Raw genomic sequence first — 16,267 nt, forward strand, 5'->3', positions numbered from 1 at the left:
TCATCCTCCCCACAATTTAGGAGACGTACGGGTACCCTCCCATTGCATACATCAACCACCCCTCTGGCAGTTAAGAGTGTAGGTCTGTGCTCTGAGCTAATGGGCTCCACTACCGCCTGGTAGTTCTGTCCCTTGAGACCTATTGCTGCCCTACACCAAATCAGCATTTCACTCATCGGGGGAATCACAATGGGTATCGGGTCTGTCACCCGTACATTACCAATCTCACCACCTGTTAGCTTTACCTGTTGCTGGTACAGGAGGGCTCGAATCTCTCTCTGGAGCACCTTCCTCTGCCTTGGTTTGGCAGTGTCAGCAATCTGTTGGAGCAAAAACAACACTTCTCCCAAGCAGTTACCAACAATATTTGTACCAAGTATCATATACAAGTCTGTATCACCAGGGTTAGATTCTACTACAATCAGTCCTTGGTCCTTTAGTTCCGCCCTCCCCACCTTCACTGTCACGTCCTTAACCCCTACTAGGTTAAGAGGAAGGCCGTTAGAGGCATACACGGAGAGGTTCGGGGCTGGTGGCTGGAGTTCATCTACGGACCAGTACCTTTTGTAGAGGACATCAGGTATGATGGTTACCTGTGAGCCGGTGTCGATAATGCAGGTGTTGCTATCCCGTCCAGCACGATGGACAGGAAAGGCCTTCCTCCTACGAACCGGTGATAAAAGCTTGATGGGCCTGGTTGATTTACTCCTGGGTGTCGACCCTCGGCCCCAAGGTTTGCTCGTTTAAAGGACAGTTCCGCGCTGTCTGGCCTGCCTTGTGGCAGCAGTAGCAGATGAATTCTCCTGGAGGGCGACGTTGGTCGTTGGTCCTCCCACGGGGTGGCGTTGTCCTCCTCCGGGGTGGCGTTGTCCTCCTATGGGGTGGCGTTGTCCTCCTTCTTCTCCTCATCCAGGGGACATCCTCAGGGCTGTCGGCCAGTAGGGTCCTTCCCTCCAGCTCAGTCTCCGTCTGTAGCTGCAGGGTGCTCAGGACAGTGGCCAGGGTTTTACCTAACTGGCGCACTTCAGAGCGCAGGCTGTCCAGCTCGCTAGGAGGCACTGTTTGCATTTTTGTTTCAGCCGTTAATGAAGGAGCAGTGGGTGCTGTGGGCACTTGGGTGGCCCCACCCTGGTAACGCTGGATAGCAGTATCTGATCATTCCAGGGGCTGCAGACCCTTAATAGCCATGTCGTTCAGGGTGTCGAAGGTGGCATCTGGATGATCTAAGGCCCACCACCGTACAGTTCTGCTCTCCTCCTTGGACCTCAACTCCAGATGAACTGTTCCATCAGCATTTTATTTTCATTTTGTATGCTGGCTGGACTAACCTGTTTCAGGGCCCGCAGGGCTTCCTGTAAGCGCCAGGCGTAGTCCCGGACACTGTCCTCAGGTTTCTGGACACAGTGGTAGAACCTCATCCCGAGATCTGTCTCAGTGCGGTTTTCAAACACAGTTTGCAGTCTCTTAAAGATGATGGATACTGATTCCTGGTCTGCGGCTGGCCAGGTTTCAACTTTCCGCTCTGCGGCACCAGTCAATTGTCCCAGCACAACAGCAGCTCTCTGCTTACCAGTCATAGAATACATGTCCAGTACACCGCATATTTTTCTCTTGAATCCAGCCAGGGTGTCTGGTTTGCCATTATACTGGGGAAGCCATTTCGCTCCAGGGATATACGGCAGGGCCATGGGTATCAACGGGGTCACGACCCCTGCTGGTGGAGCGGCCACTCCGGCCTGTGCAGCGCCGGGCGCAGGTTGGGCATCAGGAGCGTTAATCGGTGCTCCGGCGGCTTGCTGGTCATCGGCCATGGTTGCGCCCCCCTAGTAAAAAGTAGCCTACCTTCTTCTCTTCTTATCAGGAAGGCCGCAGCTCCGTCAGAGCGTCCACTGGACTCCTTCCAGGACCTGACGCTTCCTGGTTCGACGTCAGGGGCGGGGTGCGTCTTAGGCTTCGCGCGCTTCAGGCGGGCACGCCTCTCCGATTCCCGCGGTTACGCCCCTCTTCTTCCCGCGCGGTGACAGGAAAATGGCGGATAATGGCGGGAAACTTCGGAAATGGCAGGAAATCTTCACCACAGTAAGTGTTACAGTCTTTTAAGGTGCACAGTACCCGGTGGCAATCCTGTTCGTGATGCCAAGTTTGATTCGCCCCCTGGGCTGTGGGGTACTCGGTGCCAGGCGGGTAGATGCTGGGGGTGATATCACAGTGGCGGTGCCCCGGTCCATGACCCAGGGCGATCATTAAAAGGGGGATAATTATAGTGTTTGTAATAAGTTTGTGACACCACCTGTGGTGTCTAGTAAGGATTACCAGCGCTGCGACAGTCCTCTGAGGCAGGTGTTTGGGCAGCTTTGTTAGGACGGCTCCCCACAGGTGGAGCAGGCCTCAGGGCAGTGTAGGGGTAGATGGTGGATGCTGGTGAGAGACGGCAGGACGGTCCCGGAGGAAAGACAGACACTCACATGGGGGTAAGCTTCAGTACCTTTACTGGTAATGATGCAGGCACGGTCCAGGGTACTCCGGACGAAGGGTGCACTTTTGGACTCTCCCCAATGAGCGGGTATAGGGCCTCCCTATCCGTGGCTTTACTCGCTAAGCTTCTGACCTGCCTGGAGCTAGGCCTAGCTTGGTTACTGTCTCTCTCTCTTGCACCTGCTGACTTGGTGGTAGGGCCTTCTCTTGGAGATCACTCTCCCTGGTCGCTGGGGCCTCCGTGACTCCTAGCCCTGGTACTGTAGTCAGCGTTTGGTAAACCTGGGACCTGTAGTCCTCCAGGGGTTCCGGTGGTCCCTACTGGGTATAAAGGGTCCCCGTAGGCGCGGACCCGGCGTCCGGTATATATCTCAGGTGAGCCTGGTATGCTCCTCTGCCCCCCTCAACTCCTCTCTCCTCTCTCTCCTCTGCCTTCGGCCACACTCAGGGCCCTCACTAGGCTTCCACTCGTGCTGTAGGCCTTGGCTCGCCTAAGCACAGCAGCCAGCGTGCTGCCTCTTCGCTGCTCTCTGAGCGTCAGCACGCTCTCTGCTCAACTCTCAGCTCTGTCCCTCTCTGAGTCTGAGCAGGAACTGAACTCCACTCAACTGCCTGCCTAACTCCACCCTCCAGTATAAATATGTCCCTGACGGGCTCCCTCTGCTGGTCTGAGGTGGTAGGGTGGAGGTGTGTGAATGTGTGAGGGCCTCTTGTGGAGAAGTCCATCCATGCACCCTTCTGGGTTCTGTGGCACCAGTGCGCAGCAGGGCGCCACACTTCCACTCTATCTGACCAACATGAGTGGGAAAAAGAGAGGGCGTAGTGGAAGGGGGAATAGGCTTGGTGTTCAAGGTGTACGTGGGGTACGTGGTAATATTAGTGAAAGCACTAGTGAACCAACACAAACAGGTCCTATCCAAAGACAACTGACAACTTATGTTAGTTGACGGCCTACTGCACTCCCTTTCTTTGGAAGCTGCACAGCGATACGCCTTGTTGATAAGGCCCAGAAAGAGCAAGTGCTCCAGTGGATGGCAAACTCTGCTTCCAGTGCCCTCTCCTCTTCTTCCTCCACCTCAACATCACACGCAGTACAGTCCACAGAGGTGGCACCCCAATAACCCATGCTTCCCCCCGCGTCACAACTGGCCAACTGCCCAACTGACTGTAGCGATCCAAAGGCAGGTGAGTTTGTAGAACTCTACACCCATTCTACACCATGGGCATCAGAAGTGTACTCCAAACAGTCACAAAGTCAAGGGGAGGAAAGCATCTGCACCGATGCCCAAAATTTTTTTTTAGCTTGGATTCGGGGCAGGACGAAGTAGGGTCCGAGCAGGTTCCTAACCCTCGTCATCAGATGTTAACCGCAGGGGAGAGAGGTGATCCCGATGAGACTCAGATACCTGAGGCTCATGCGGACTGTACTGTGCTGTCAGGGCAACAAGAGGAGAGGGGTCACTCTGAGGGCGAGGAATGGGATAACACATTGGATGATGACGAGGTTGAAGATCCTACTTGGTGTGAACCCAGAGTCATGCAGCCGAGTAGCTCATCTGAGGAGGTGGAGGAGGAAGACGAGGAGGTTACATTTCACCCGACAGCACAGACACGGAGTGATGCAAGCATGAGGAGCACTGCATCCTTAGCCACAACTGTGGCTGTGGCCGGCAGTGGTCACGGGTCTGCAGCTCGCAGGGGCAGCAAGGGTTGCCTAGCATGGGCCTTTTTTGTCACTGCAAAGGATGAGCCAACTCACGTTATCTGCAAACTTTGCGATATAAAACTCGGTATAGAGGGAAAAACTGCAATAATTTGACTACTACATGCATGAACGTTCACATTCTCAAACAACATTCTTTACGCTGGGAATCTTACCGCGCCTAAACCACCATCAGCTGCCCCATCAAACGCTTCCGCTGCTTCTTCCTCTTCCTTTGTTACCGTGACAAGTATTGTCACGCAGGTCTCCCATCACAGAAACTCCGGTTATTTACCCGCTCCAGTCAGACTGAGTGACAGCCCGTCAGTTGTAACAGAAGCAGACACGCCTGCTGTGTTTGTTTCACCGAGCACAGCACATATTTCTCAATCCACCGTAACATCTGCACCTCACTCACGCTCCACCAATTTTTCAGGTTCACCATACTCCGCCCTCTCACAGCACCTTAGCCAGCCCTCGGTCCCGCAGTTGTGGTCACGTAAAACATTGATTCATCCTATGCATGACAAAGCTAAGAGGTTGAACTCCACCATTTCCAATCTGTTGGTAACGGAAATGATGGACTTAGGCCCTATTTTTTCAAATGTAAACACTTCCAATTGAGTCTGCATCTCCTGGCTTGGCTGTAGAGGAACTGGTTTTGGCCTCCTTTGCAATACTTATACTCTAGTGAAATTAATGCCACTTCGGTGGTGTTAGGCCCTCATTTAGGGCAATTTGAACACTCCTGGTTAAGTCTTCATCTCTTGAGTTGTCTGTACTGGAAGAGATATAAGTCTTATTTACACTATTTCTACTATAGTGAAATTGATGCCACTTTGCTGGCGTCTGCCACTAATTTTTTTAAATGTGGGGAATCCTGATTGGGTCTCCATCTATTGGGTTGGCTGCAGCGGAACCTTCCTGTTCTGCAGTCTAAGTTGTCTAAGGTTGCGTACCAGTCCTTGTTGCACTCCTGATACAGACTCTGCCTGCTGCACTCCTGGTGCAGATTCTGCCTGCAGCACTCTGATACAGACTTTGCCTGCTGAACTCTGATACAGACTCTGCCTGCTGCACTCCTGATACAGACTCTGCCTACTGCACTCCTGATGGCGACTCTGCCTGCTGCACTCCCGATGCAGACTTTGCCTGCAGCACTCTGATACAGACTCTGCCTGCTGCACTCCTGATACAGACTCTGCCTGCTGCATTCCTGATACAGACTCTGCCTGCTGCACTCCTGATACAGACTCTGCCTGCTGCACTCATGATACAGACTCTGCCTGCTGCACTCCAGATACAGACTCTGCCTGCTTCACTCCTGATACAGACTCTGCCTGCTGCACTCCCGATACAGACTCTGCCTGCTGCACTCCCGATACAGACTCTACCTGCTGCACTCCCAATACAGACTCTGCCTGCTGCACTCCTGATACAGACTCTGCCTACTTCACTCCTGATACAGACTCTGCCTGCTTCACTCCTGATATAGACTCTGCCTGCTGCACTCCTGATACAGACTCTGCCTGCTTCACTCCTGATACAGACTCTGCCTGCTGCACTCCAGATACAGACTCTGCCTGCTTCACTCCTGATACAGACTCTGCCTGCTGCACTCCCGATACAGACTCTGCCTGCTGCACTCCCGATACAGACTCTGCCTGCTGCACTCCTGATATAGACTCTGCCTGCTGCACTCTGATACAGACTCTGCCTACTGCACCATCTAGTCTGTCCTACTCGGTCCAGCTGCTGCGTGTCTGTTGGTCTGTCCTGGAGTGGCACCTGGCGTTCATCGGGAGCCAAGTCTAACTTCACCATCAGAGGCTCTAGTGAACAGTCCAGTGCTCACTTAGTCATGCCCCTCCAGGCTCTCCAGGGTCCGTGGCACAGTGGTTCCACAAACCATGTCTGTGACAGTGCGCCCTCGCAGGCAGGGTCCTCTCTCCTGTTGTACCAGTCGGCCACCCCTTTTGACATGTAAAGCGCAACTGAATAATTGTCGCTGTCACAGTAATAATAATTATTAATAATAATTATAGCACTTGTACTCTGGGTCAATTGATGGCATTTCCCTGGTGTCTACACCTAATTTGATGTGTTTTGGCAGCTTTTGGTCCCTTTTCCAAGTGTTGTATACGCATTTTTTTGGTCCCCCCATTGACTCCTATGGGATTCGGAATTTGCTCGACGAACTTTTCCAAACCGAACATTGAAATGTTCGCTCATGCCTATTCCTCAGCTATGCAGCTGACTTGTTTCCTTTTAGAGAATCACCCAAACACACAGAGTGAACCTCTACACAGGATATCTTCAGACCACAAGCAACTTTGCAATTTACTTATTATAAAAATTTGTCCCCGTTCTCCAGATAACTTTACTTTTTTTATTTTGTCAGAAGTGGAGACAGAACTTGCAAAGTGTTCGCAAGTTCTTTGGTGCTATGCTTGCAAGTGCTGCACTAGTCCCAATTCACTTCAAATTCCACTGCCTCACAACCTCCTGATTTCTTGGGGGCAGGTGTTCCTCCTTGCTTGACAGTTCAGGTTAGCGAGCATTGTTGTTCTGCTGACCTGGACTATGTGCACTACAATGCTGCTGAATTGTCAAGTAGGATCACCTACCCCTCTGCAATCAGGATGACGAGAGGCTGAGGAGCGGTTCTTTCAAGAAGAATGAAAATAAAACAAACCTTTTAAGATGCAAGTGACACCAACATTACACCTGATGACTAAAGCCCCCCATTCACATTAGATGGCTAAGTGTAACACTGATGGGTGTGGATCCACTGTGCCACTGGCCGGGCTAAGTGTCTACGGGGTATTTACTAGAGCCTCTGATAGTGAGGATAGGCTGGGCCGCTGGTAACACTCTGTAACGCTAAGGTTTCTCATTTATTTCTATTTTCTACAGTAGTGATGCTATTCATATTTCATATATTTCATGCTCCCATACTTAGCGTTACAGAGTGCTGCTTTGTTTGTTAGCTGTATATGGAGATGGCTGCTCCTAGTAAGCACCTGTTCACACTTATTTCTTGTTTTGGAAGTGGCGGTCAGTTTTTTCTGTTTCTATGTATAAGCTTTGACTGAGCATCTGTCTCTATGCCACAGGCGATTTTAATTACAGCAGGATCCTATTATTCCACACATAAGCAGACAAATGTCTCTTAGAGAGGAATTCACATTGATAGGGTCCTGGTATTTTGAAAAAATGCCTTATCGTGGCTACCAGGTACACATGAATTGGCCAATTTATGCGCTAAGATTTCTCATTTATTTCTATTTTCTACAGCAGTAATGCTATTCATGTTTCATATATTTCATGTTCGCATACTTAGCATTACAGAGTGCTACTTTGTTTGTTAGCTGTATATGGAGATGACTGCTCCTAGTAAGCACCTGTTCACACCTATTTCTTGTTTTGGAAGTGCTGGTTAGTTTTTTCTGTTTCTATGTATAAGCTTTGACTGAGCAATCCACCTCTATGCCACAGGCGATTTTAATTACAGCAGGATCTTATTATCCCACACATAAGCAGACGGATGTCTCTTAGAGAGGAATTCACATTGATAAGGTCCTGGTATTTTGAGAAATGCCTTATCGTGGCTACCAGGTACACATGAATTGGCCAATTTATGTGCTAAGATTTCTGATTTACTTCCATTTTCTACAGCAGTAATGCTATTCAAATTTCATATAGTTCATGTTCATATACTTAGCGTTACAGAGTGCTACTTTGTTTGTTAGTTATATATGGAGATGGATGCTCCTAGTAAGCACCTGTTCACACCTATTTATTGTTTTGGAAGTGCCAGTCAGTTTTTTTTGTTACTAAGAACCTGAGTTCAGGTGAAGAATGGAGGGTGGAGTCTCTTGATATAGCACCTGCTAGGCCAGGAAGGCAGATCTCTGCAGGACAGAATGGATACAAATTCCTATAGAGTTCGACCTAGCCCCCCTATGACTCACAAACAGCAGAGCTGGAAATGAAGCACAAGACAGCTGAGAGGAATGGTTAGGTACTGGGTGGGGCATATCGAAACACGCAGTGAGTGGAGTGACGCTTAGAAGGTGTGCAAGTGGCCGGCGTAACACTAAGATCATTCAGCTGGCAGTTTTCTCGGTTGTCTTTCCCATACAAAGAAATACTTGATATGCTAAGCGTTCTTGTGTTCTCTATGAGGCACTGCCAGACATCTCTGATGACGACTTTTCTCAGGGAGAACATAAGGATCATCATGCCAGATCTTTAACTCCCTTGTGTTATGTTCTGCAACTTAGAACTAAGGAATAGGTGGTAAAAGCTGTCCCTGCACTGAGACTCAGCTTAACCCTACGCTGGGGTGGGTGCCCTATTCCTTAAGAATAGCCCCACCGAAACTCCTGCACTGAACTCAAACGAAGACCTGTAGGAAGGGGAAAAGGGGTCCCTTAAAGATCTAAGGATTGGGAGCAAAAGCAGGAGGCCTCCTAACAGAAAAGTTAGTTGCAGAAAAGAAAATTAAAGGAAACAAAACTGGTGTAACAAGAAGTCCCAGGATAACAATAGTCTAAAGCAAGAAGAACTAAACAAGGCTACTTAGCCAGAGCACGAGCGTTACAACACTGATGTCCAGCAGGGAATGGGGGCCAGGTGCTGGGTAATAAAGAGTGCAGAGATCACGTGACCAAGAAACCCAGCACCAGAGGAAAAGACTAGAAGCAAGCAAACCACAACAAGATGGCCGAAAGTAAAACAACATAGATTCTAACAGTACCTCCCCTTTTACGAGGATCCTCCGGATCCTCTAGGCCAAGCCTTACCAGGAAATCTCCTGTGAAAAGCCTAATTAGCCTTTAGGCCGAGACGTCCTCGGACTTCTCCCAGGAATTATCCTCGGGGCCGAAACCTCTCCAGGACACAAGATACTGTAATCTTCCTCTATGCCACCTGGAATCTAAAATGCGAGAAATCTCAAATTCACCATCCTCATCAACAGGAGGAACAGTAAGCTTCGCCTGCTTATCAGGAGTGTGCGCCTTCTTAAGTAACGACACATGAACCACAGAATTAATCCTCCAGGATGAGGGAATACCCAATGTCACAGCTGCCGAGTTGACAATCTGAACCACTTTGAAAGGACCCACAAATTTAGGCCCCAGTTTTTTAGAAGGAATTTTCAAATGAAGATTCCTAGAGGACAACCAAACCATATCCCCAACAGCAAACAAGGACTCCTTTCTTTTTTTGTCAAAATACCTTTTTGATCTCCTGTTAGCCTCTTTAAGGTTCAGGCGTACACTGGTCCAAACCCTCTCCAAATCACCAGAAAAATTGTCCTCCTCTGGTACAGCAGCCCCAACTTTGGAAAATGGATCAAAAGATGGATACCTGCCAGTACAACAAAAATAAGGAGAACAACCAGCCGAGGAAGAAGTATGATTATTAAGGGCAAACTCCGCAAGTGGTAGAAATTCTGACCACATTTCCTGATTGTCTGCCACAAAACATCTCAAAAGCTGCTTGACATCCTGGTTCTTCCTTTCAGTCTGTCCATTGGACTTTGGATGATACCCCGACGAGAATGACAAATGAATTTTCAATCTGTCACAAAAAGCACGCCAAAAGCGAGCTACAAACTGTGGTCCTCTATCGGAAACAATGTCAGTGGGAACACCATGGAGCCTGACAATCTCCTTCACAAAAGCCTTAGCAAGAGTCTTGGCGCAAGGTAACTTGTTGAACGGAACCAGGTGACACATTTTACTAAACCGGTTCACAACAACCCAGATGACAGAAAAACCCTCCGATAACGGCAGATCAGTGATAATATCCATGGCAAGGTGCATCCATGGTGAACTAGGAATTTCCAAGGGGCATAGCAACCCCGCAGCCGGAGCGTGAGAGGCCTTCGACCTAGCGCACACAGAACACTGACGCACCCACTTGATGACTTGCCTTTGCCACCTTGGCCACCATAAACTCCGACCGATAGACTTCCTAGTTTCCGAAATCCCTGGGTGACCAGCCAACCGAGACTCATGACATTCAACAAACAACGCTCTCCTCAAGACTCCAGGCACAAACAATTTACCACACGGAGTGTTAGTTGGTGCCGCACTCTGAGCTCCTAGGATGCTATTCTCCAACTCAGAATCCAATGCGGCCACCACCAACCCTCTCTGCAAAATACACTCCTCCCTCTCAGCATTCACCGCTGGAGAGAAACTACGAGACAAAGCATCAGCCTTAACATTCTTTGTCCCCGGAACAAAGGTTATGGAAAAATTGAACCGGGCAAAAAACAGTGCCCACCTAGCCTGACAGGCATTCAAACATTTAGCTGCGTCCAGATAAACCAAATTCTTATGATCAGTGAAAACTTGTATAGGATGTCGAGCCCCCTTCAAAAACTGTCGCCAATGCTCGAATGCGAGTTTAATAGCCAACAACTCACGATTGCCAACATCATAGTTGAGCTCTGTCTCAGAAACTTTTTTGAAAAGAAAGCACAGGGATACACCCCATTCTCACCCTCCTGGGACAGAACTTCCCCTACGCCTATAGATGAGGCATCCACCTCAACCAAAAATGGCTTGGTCTCATCTGTCTGGATAAGAACAGGACCAGAGCTGAACCTCTCCTTGATATACACAAAAGCTTCAATAGCCTCAGTGGACCATTGCACTATATTAGCGACCTTCTTGGTGAGATCAGTGATGGGTTTAGCAATGACAGAGAAATTCTTTATGAATTTCCTGTAATAATTGGCAAACCCCAAAAACCTCTTTACGGACTTCAAACCCTCAGGCCTCGGCCACTCCAGCACAGCCTGAACTTTCACCGGGTCCATCTCAAAACCATCACAAGAGACAAAGTAACCAAAAGAACTAATTTTCTGGACAGCAAACTGACACTTCTCCAATTTAGCAAAGAGTGTGTTATCTCTCTGTATCTGAAGAACTTCGCAGACTCTGCCAATGAGACTCAAGATCCGATGAATAAATCAAAATGCCATCCAGATAAACAATAACACTCCTACCGATCAGGGGTCTCAAAATGTCATTGATGAAATTTTGAAAAAATGCAGGGGCGTTAGTAAGCCCAAAAGGCATCACCAAACACTCAAAATGTCCTTCCGGGGTGTTAAAAGCTGTCTTCCATTTATCTCCGTCCTTCACCCACAGCAAATTATATGCCCCATGAAGGTCAATCTTAGAAAACCATTTAGCTCCAGTCAATTGGTTAAACAAATCCGGAATAAGTGGTAACGGGTAAGGATTGCGCAGAGATCTTATTAATCTCCCGAAAATCCAGACATGGCCTAAGACCCCCATCCTTCTTTTTGACAGAAAAGAACCCAACCGCCACAGGAGACTTAGAGGGTCTTATGTGACCTGCAGCTAAACTAGTCTGAATGTACTCCTTCAAAGCCTCCCTCTCGGGAATTGTCAGATTAAACAACCGGCTCTTAGGGAGCTTAGCATCAGGGACGAAGTCAATAGCGCAATCGTAATCTCTATGAGGTGGTAAATCTTTCGACTCCACCTCCGAAAAAACCTCCAAACATCCTGAATGGGTTCAGGTAACTCCCCCTTCACAACAGCCGCAATGTGAACATTACAACACTTACCATAACACCCCTGACCCCAGGATCTTATAGAACCAGACGACCAGTCCAGCAAAGGATTATTCACTATTAACCAGGGCAACCCCAGGACGACCGGGGAAGTCAACTTAGCAAGTACAAATAAGTCAATCTGCTCCTGATATTCCATATTTATAGTAAGCGGAAACCCAGTGACTTTTCGAAGAATGCTCCCATGCTCCAGGGGAGTATTATCAATTCCACCACAGGAAAAGGAGATGACAAAGATTCGGAATCAAACTTATACTTTTCAAGAAATTGTTGATAAATCAAATTAAGTGCAGAACCACAATCCACCATAACCTGAAACTCAATCAAAGGACCCTGACAGGTGGTATTACCAGGAAAAAACTCCCCAGCAGATCGTAAAAATGCAATGCGAACGGGAGTGTTATTTTTACTGACCATTTTTTTTTCTTTCCTTAAGCAAACCTCACATTGCTTTAAAAAATGATCAGCCTTACTGCAATACAAGCAAAGTCCCTCAGAGAACCTCCTGTCCCTCTCCCTGGAATGGGATGACATTGCCCCGACCTGCATAGGTTCCCCAGTGTCGGTAGGAATATTGTGAGATACAGAATCCAACAATACAGGAAACTTCTCCTCATTCTGTCTAGCCCTCGACCTTCTATCCACACGGATAGCTAACTGCATGGCAACTCGCAGAGTATCAGGTGCAGGGAATGCAATGAGCAAATCTTTAACCCTTTCACTCAAGCCTGCCAGAAACTGAAACTTGAGTTCAGGGTCATTCCACCTGACCTCTGCAGACTATCGTCTGAACAGGGTGCAATAACTCTCAGCATCAAGAGAACCCTGTTTGAGACGTCTGAGCTCTGCCTCAGCTGATGCAACCCGATCAGGATCATCATATAGCAAACCCATGGCATCAAAAAATGCCTCCACAGACCTCAGACAATTATGATCAGGAGACAAGGAAAACGCCCAGATTTTGGGTTCCTTACGCAATAGAGACATAATAATTACTACACGCTGTAGTTCACTACCAGAAGATCTAGGTCTGAGCCGAAAATACAACAAACAAGCATTTTTAAATGAAAAACAATCCTGTTGTTTCACCGAGAAACACTCATGTAATCCTACCTTAGTTTCTTCATAGCGTTCTGCAGGGTATTTACTCACGTACTGCTGAAGATCAGTAACCTCCAAAGTCAACCCTTGCAAGCGTTGAGCAAGCTCCTGGATGGTAACCATACTGAAGAAAATCCAACGCGGCTGGACATACTGTTATGTTCAGCAACTTAGAACTAAGGAAAAGGAAGGAAAAGCTGTCCCTGCACTGAGACTCAGCTTAACCCTACGCTGGTGTGGGTGCCCTATTCCTTATGAATAGCCCCACCGAAGCTCCTGCACTGAACTCAAACAAAGACTTGTAGGAAGGGGAAAAGGGGTCCCTAAAAGATCTAAGGATTGGGAGCAAAAGCAGGAGGCCTCCTAACAGAAAAGTTAGTTGCAGAAACGAAAATTAAAACAAAACTGGTGTAACAAGAAGTCCCAGGATAACAATAGTCTAAAGCAAGAAGAACTAAACAAGGCTACTTAGCCAGAGCACGAGCGGTACAACACTGATGTCCAGCAGGGAATGGGAGCCAGGTGCTGGGTAATAAAGAGTGCAGAGATTACATGACCAAGAAATCCAGCACCAGAGGAAAATACTAGAAGCAAGCAAACCACAACAAGATGGCTGAAAGTAAAACAACATAGATTCTACCACCATGATATTCAAATGCCCTGGGCCCCAATAGACATTGACTCTTCTTAAACCAATGATCAACCTAAACAACCACAAGTAGAGAAGTGACCGCGGGCAAGGCCGCGCATTGGTATCTATGATCTGGCCCAGCAAGATCCCCACACACAGACTCTATCTTGACAACCGTATCTTTACTCGTATACATTTTTAACACAGCAAAGAAAAACAATAAATGACAACCGTAAATATGCACAGCAATAACGTGTACTGATAAGCTGACCCTCACTGTCCCTACTCACACGTTACCAGTCCTTTACTCCAGAAGGATGTGTCCCCCGTCGCAGGCCTGTCTGTCTTTGCAGGAGGGCGTCCCAGCCGGTAAAAAAAACAAAAACAGGAACAGCAGAATTCGCGGAAAGAAAGGAAGGGATACTTCGGCCTCTCGCCAGAGGTCCCGCTTACAGTCTCTCTGATCCGGATAGAAGCTCTGATGGGTCCCCTTATGTAGTCCACACTCCAGTAGCAGGGAGTGTAACAGCTGAATCCTTCAGCAGTGCAGAAGCTGGGGAAGGCTCCGAGGATATGGTGTCAGATAGAAGAAATCACGTTGAGAGTCTCTCCTGCGCCACACACGAGGGCCTGCACACCGACCTGGCTCTTTTTGGAGACCACAGCAGACTCTTCGCGCGCTTTTTCCTGCTTCCCACTTTGGTCACGTGACACTCTAGGGTGGGACACAGGAGGCTCAGTCTTTTTCTGTCATCACACCCTGCGCAGGTGCAACCTCTGGCCACAAGGTGGCAACATCATCCTGTGTAATCACTTCTGTAACAGGCTCTATATCAATTATCACAGAACAGCCAGAGCCGGCCAGCTCACTACAAGTAGCACGAGAAGAAAATCACAAGCTCAACAGTAGGATGAAGCTACTGAACCAGAAGTGTCTCTCAAAGAGGAGAGTCCATTTCCTTGGAAACAAGGCAGTGAAAGGTTGTGTAACAGTGTGATCCAGAAAACATGCGTTGAGAATAACGCTTTAAGAAGCGCACTGCCCCCAGTAAAGCAGGAAGCCAGGCATCGGTAACATGGCACTGAGGTTTCATCCTGAGACAACAAGTCTAAAGTCTCTTTAGAACTGATAAGGACTCGGAGTAGTTGCACGTTACTTGCTCCTATTGCTATATATTAGTGATTATTATAGTCTAACAATTAACTGAAAAACTGCTTAAATTACTGGGGTATTGTAAAGATGTGCATTTTATTTATTTATGTTTATAAACTGAACAAAGAATGAAGAGTTAATCTGTATACTCTCATCTGTAGCATTGCCATTGACATCTTAATTTGTCATTCTTAATCCTTAAACACATGGATCTGATCTAAACCAGAACTGCTTGGATGGATCTTTTTAAGGTGACAAGCAAAGATGTAACTTGAAGCTTTTGAATCCCAATGTAAAATCTTTAGCAGTGCACATCTATCACATGGTGTCCTGTTATGTAACCCAGGTGTGACTTTTATTTGTGGGCTGTGTGAGGTTCAACAGCTTAGTCTCATTCTTTTGGATGGAGATAAGAGCTAATGCCATACAAGCCCATGGGAAAAAAAACTTTTTCCCATTCTCATAAAATCCCTTTAATCTTATATTGCTTATATGTTTACATTACTGAGGCCTAACTATACAAGTGGAACTCTCCTTAGATGAGAGCTATCGTCATCTTTGGTCAGATTTAGACAAAAGCTTAAAGTGGACCTGTCAAAAATATTGAGTTAAATACCTTGTAAACATTCCTGCTTTCCCCTGATTCTACCTCTCTTTTCCATTATGAGCTGACTCACTTTATTGTAGAGATTTGTTTCTTCTGAAGCTCACTATGTGAAATCTCTACTTAGCAGTCCAACTAGGTGTTTTTTCACAATCTTCTCTAGAGGCATGCGCTGTTCACACGTTCCTCCCAGACGCTATTAATCACAGCTTGGCATCCTCTGAGACAACTAGACTGCTAGATCAGGTGCTGAGATGAAATTGGCAGCATCTGGGATGCAGGCATGAAAGTGCATGCCCCCAGACAAAACTCAGAATAAACACCTACTTGCACTGCAAAACAGACATTTCACATACTGCACTCCATAAGAAACAAATGTGAACATCTCTGAAATGGAGTAATTCAGCACCAAACTGAAAAGAGTGTCAGAATATGGGGAGCGCAGGGATTTTTACATGACAGGATTAAAAGAAAAGAGATGCGCTGCAAACCACTCCTAAAATACAAAAAGAATGATTCCTACCTGTCTTAGAGAAAATGGTAGTCCAAATGTAGATATATGCGTGCAGCTTCCAGGGGTCCTTTGAAGAAGTCACAACTGCAACTAGAGGTGATGGACAAGTGCAGGAGTCTGTAGAACAAGCCGTGAGTATTGCAGAAAATGGGTTCAGACGGCATGTTAACGCCGGAGATAAAGGGCTGCAGAGGCTCGGGCTTTCAGGTACATGCAGCCATTGCACTAGGTGGATACAGAGATGACGATCATGGGTGAGAAGGACTGCAGACAGCCTGATAGATGTTCCGGCCGGTCACACCTGCAGGACAGCTGATAATCAAGGATGTGAGCGCTTAGTATCTGTGTGACGTCACAACAGCTGGGGGATTCCACTGAGGGAAAAACAGTCCAGCGCTTATCCGACGCGTTTCCGAGGTCACGGCCTCCTTCCTCAGGGATTTGCAGACACAGGGCGCTCCCT

This window comes from Phyllobates terribilis, unplaced genomic scaffold, assembly GCF_046119375.1.
Source record: "Phyllobates terribilis strain yellow unplaced genomic scaffold, ASM4611937v1 Scaffold_7__3_contigs__length_470593459, whole genome shotgun sequence".
NCBI classification, from domain to species: domain Eukaryota; kingdom Metazoa; phylum Chordata; class Amphibia; order Anura; family Dendrobatidae; genus Phyllobates; species Phyllobates terribilis.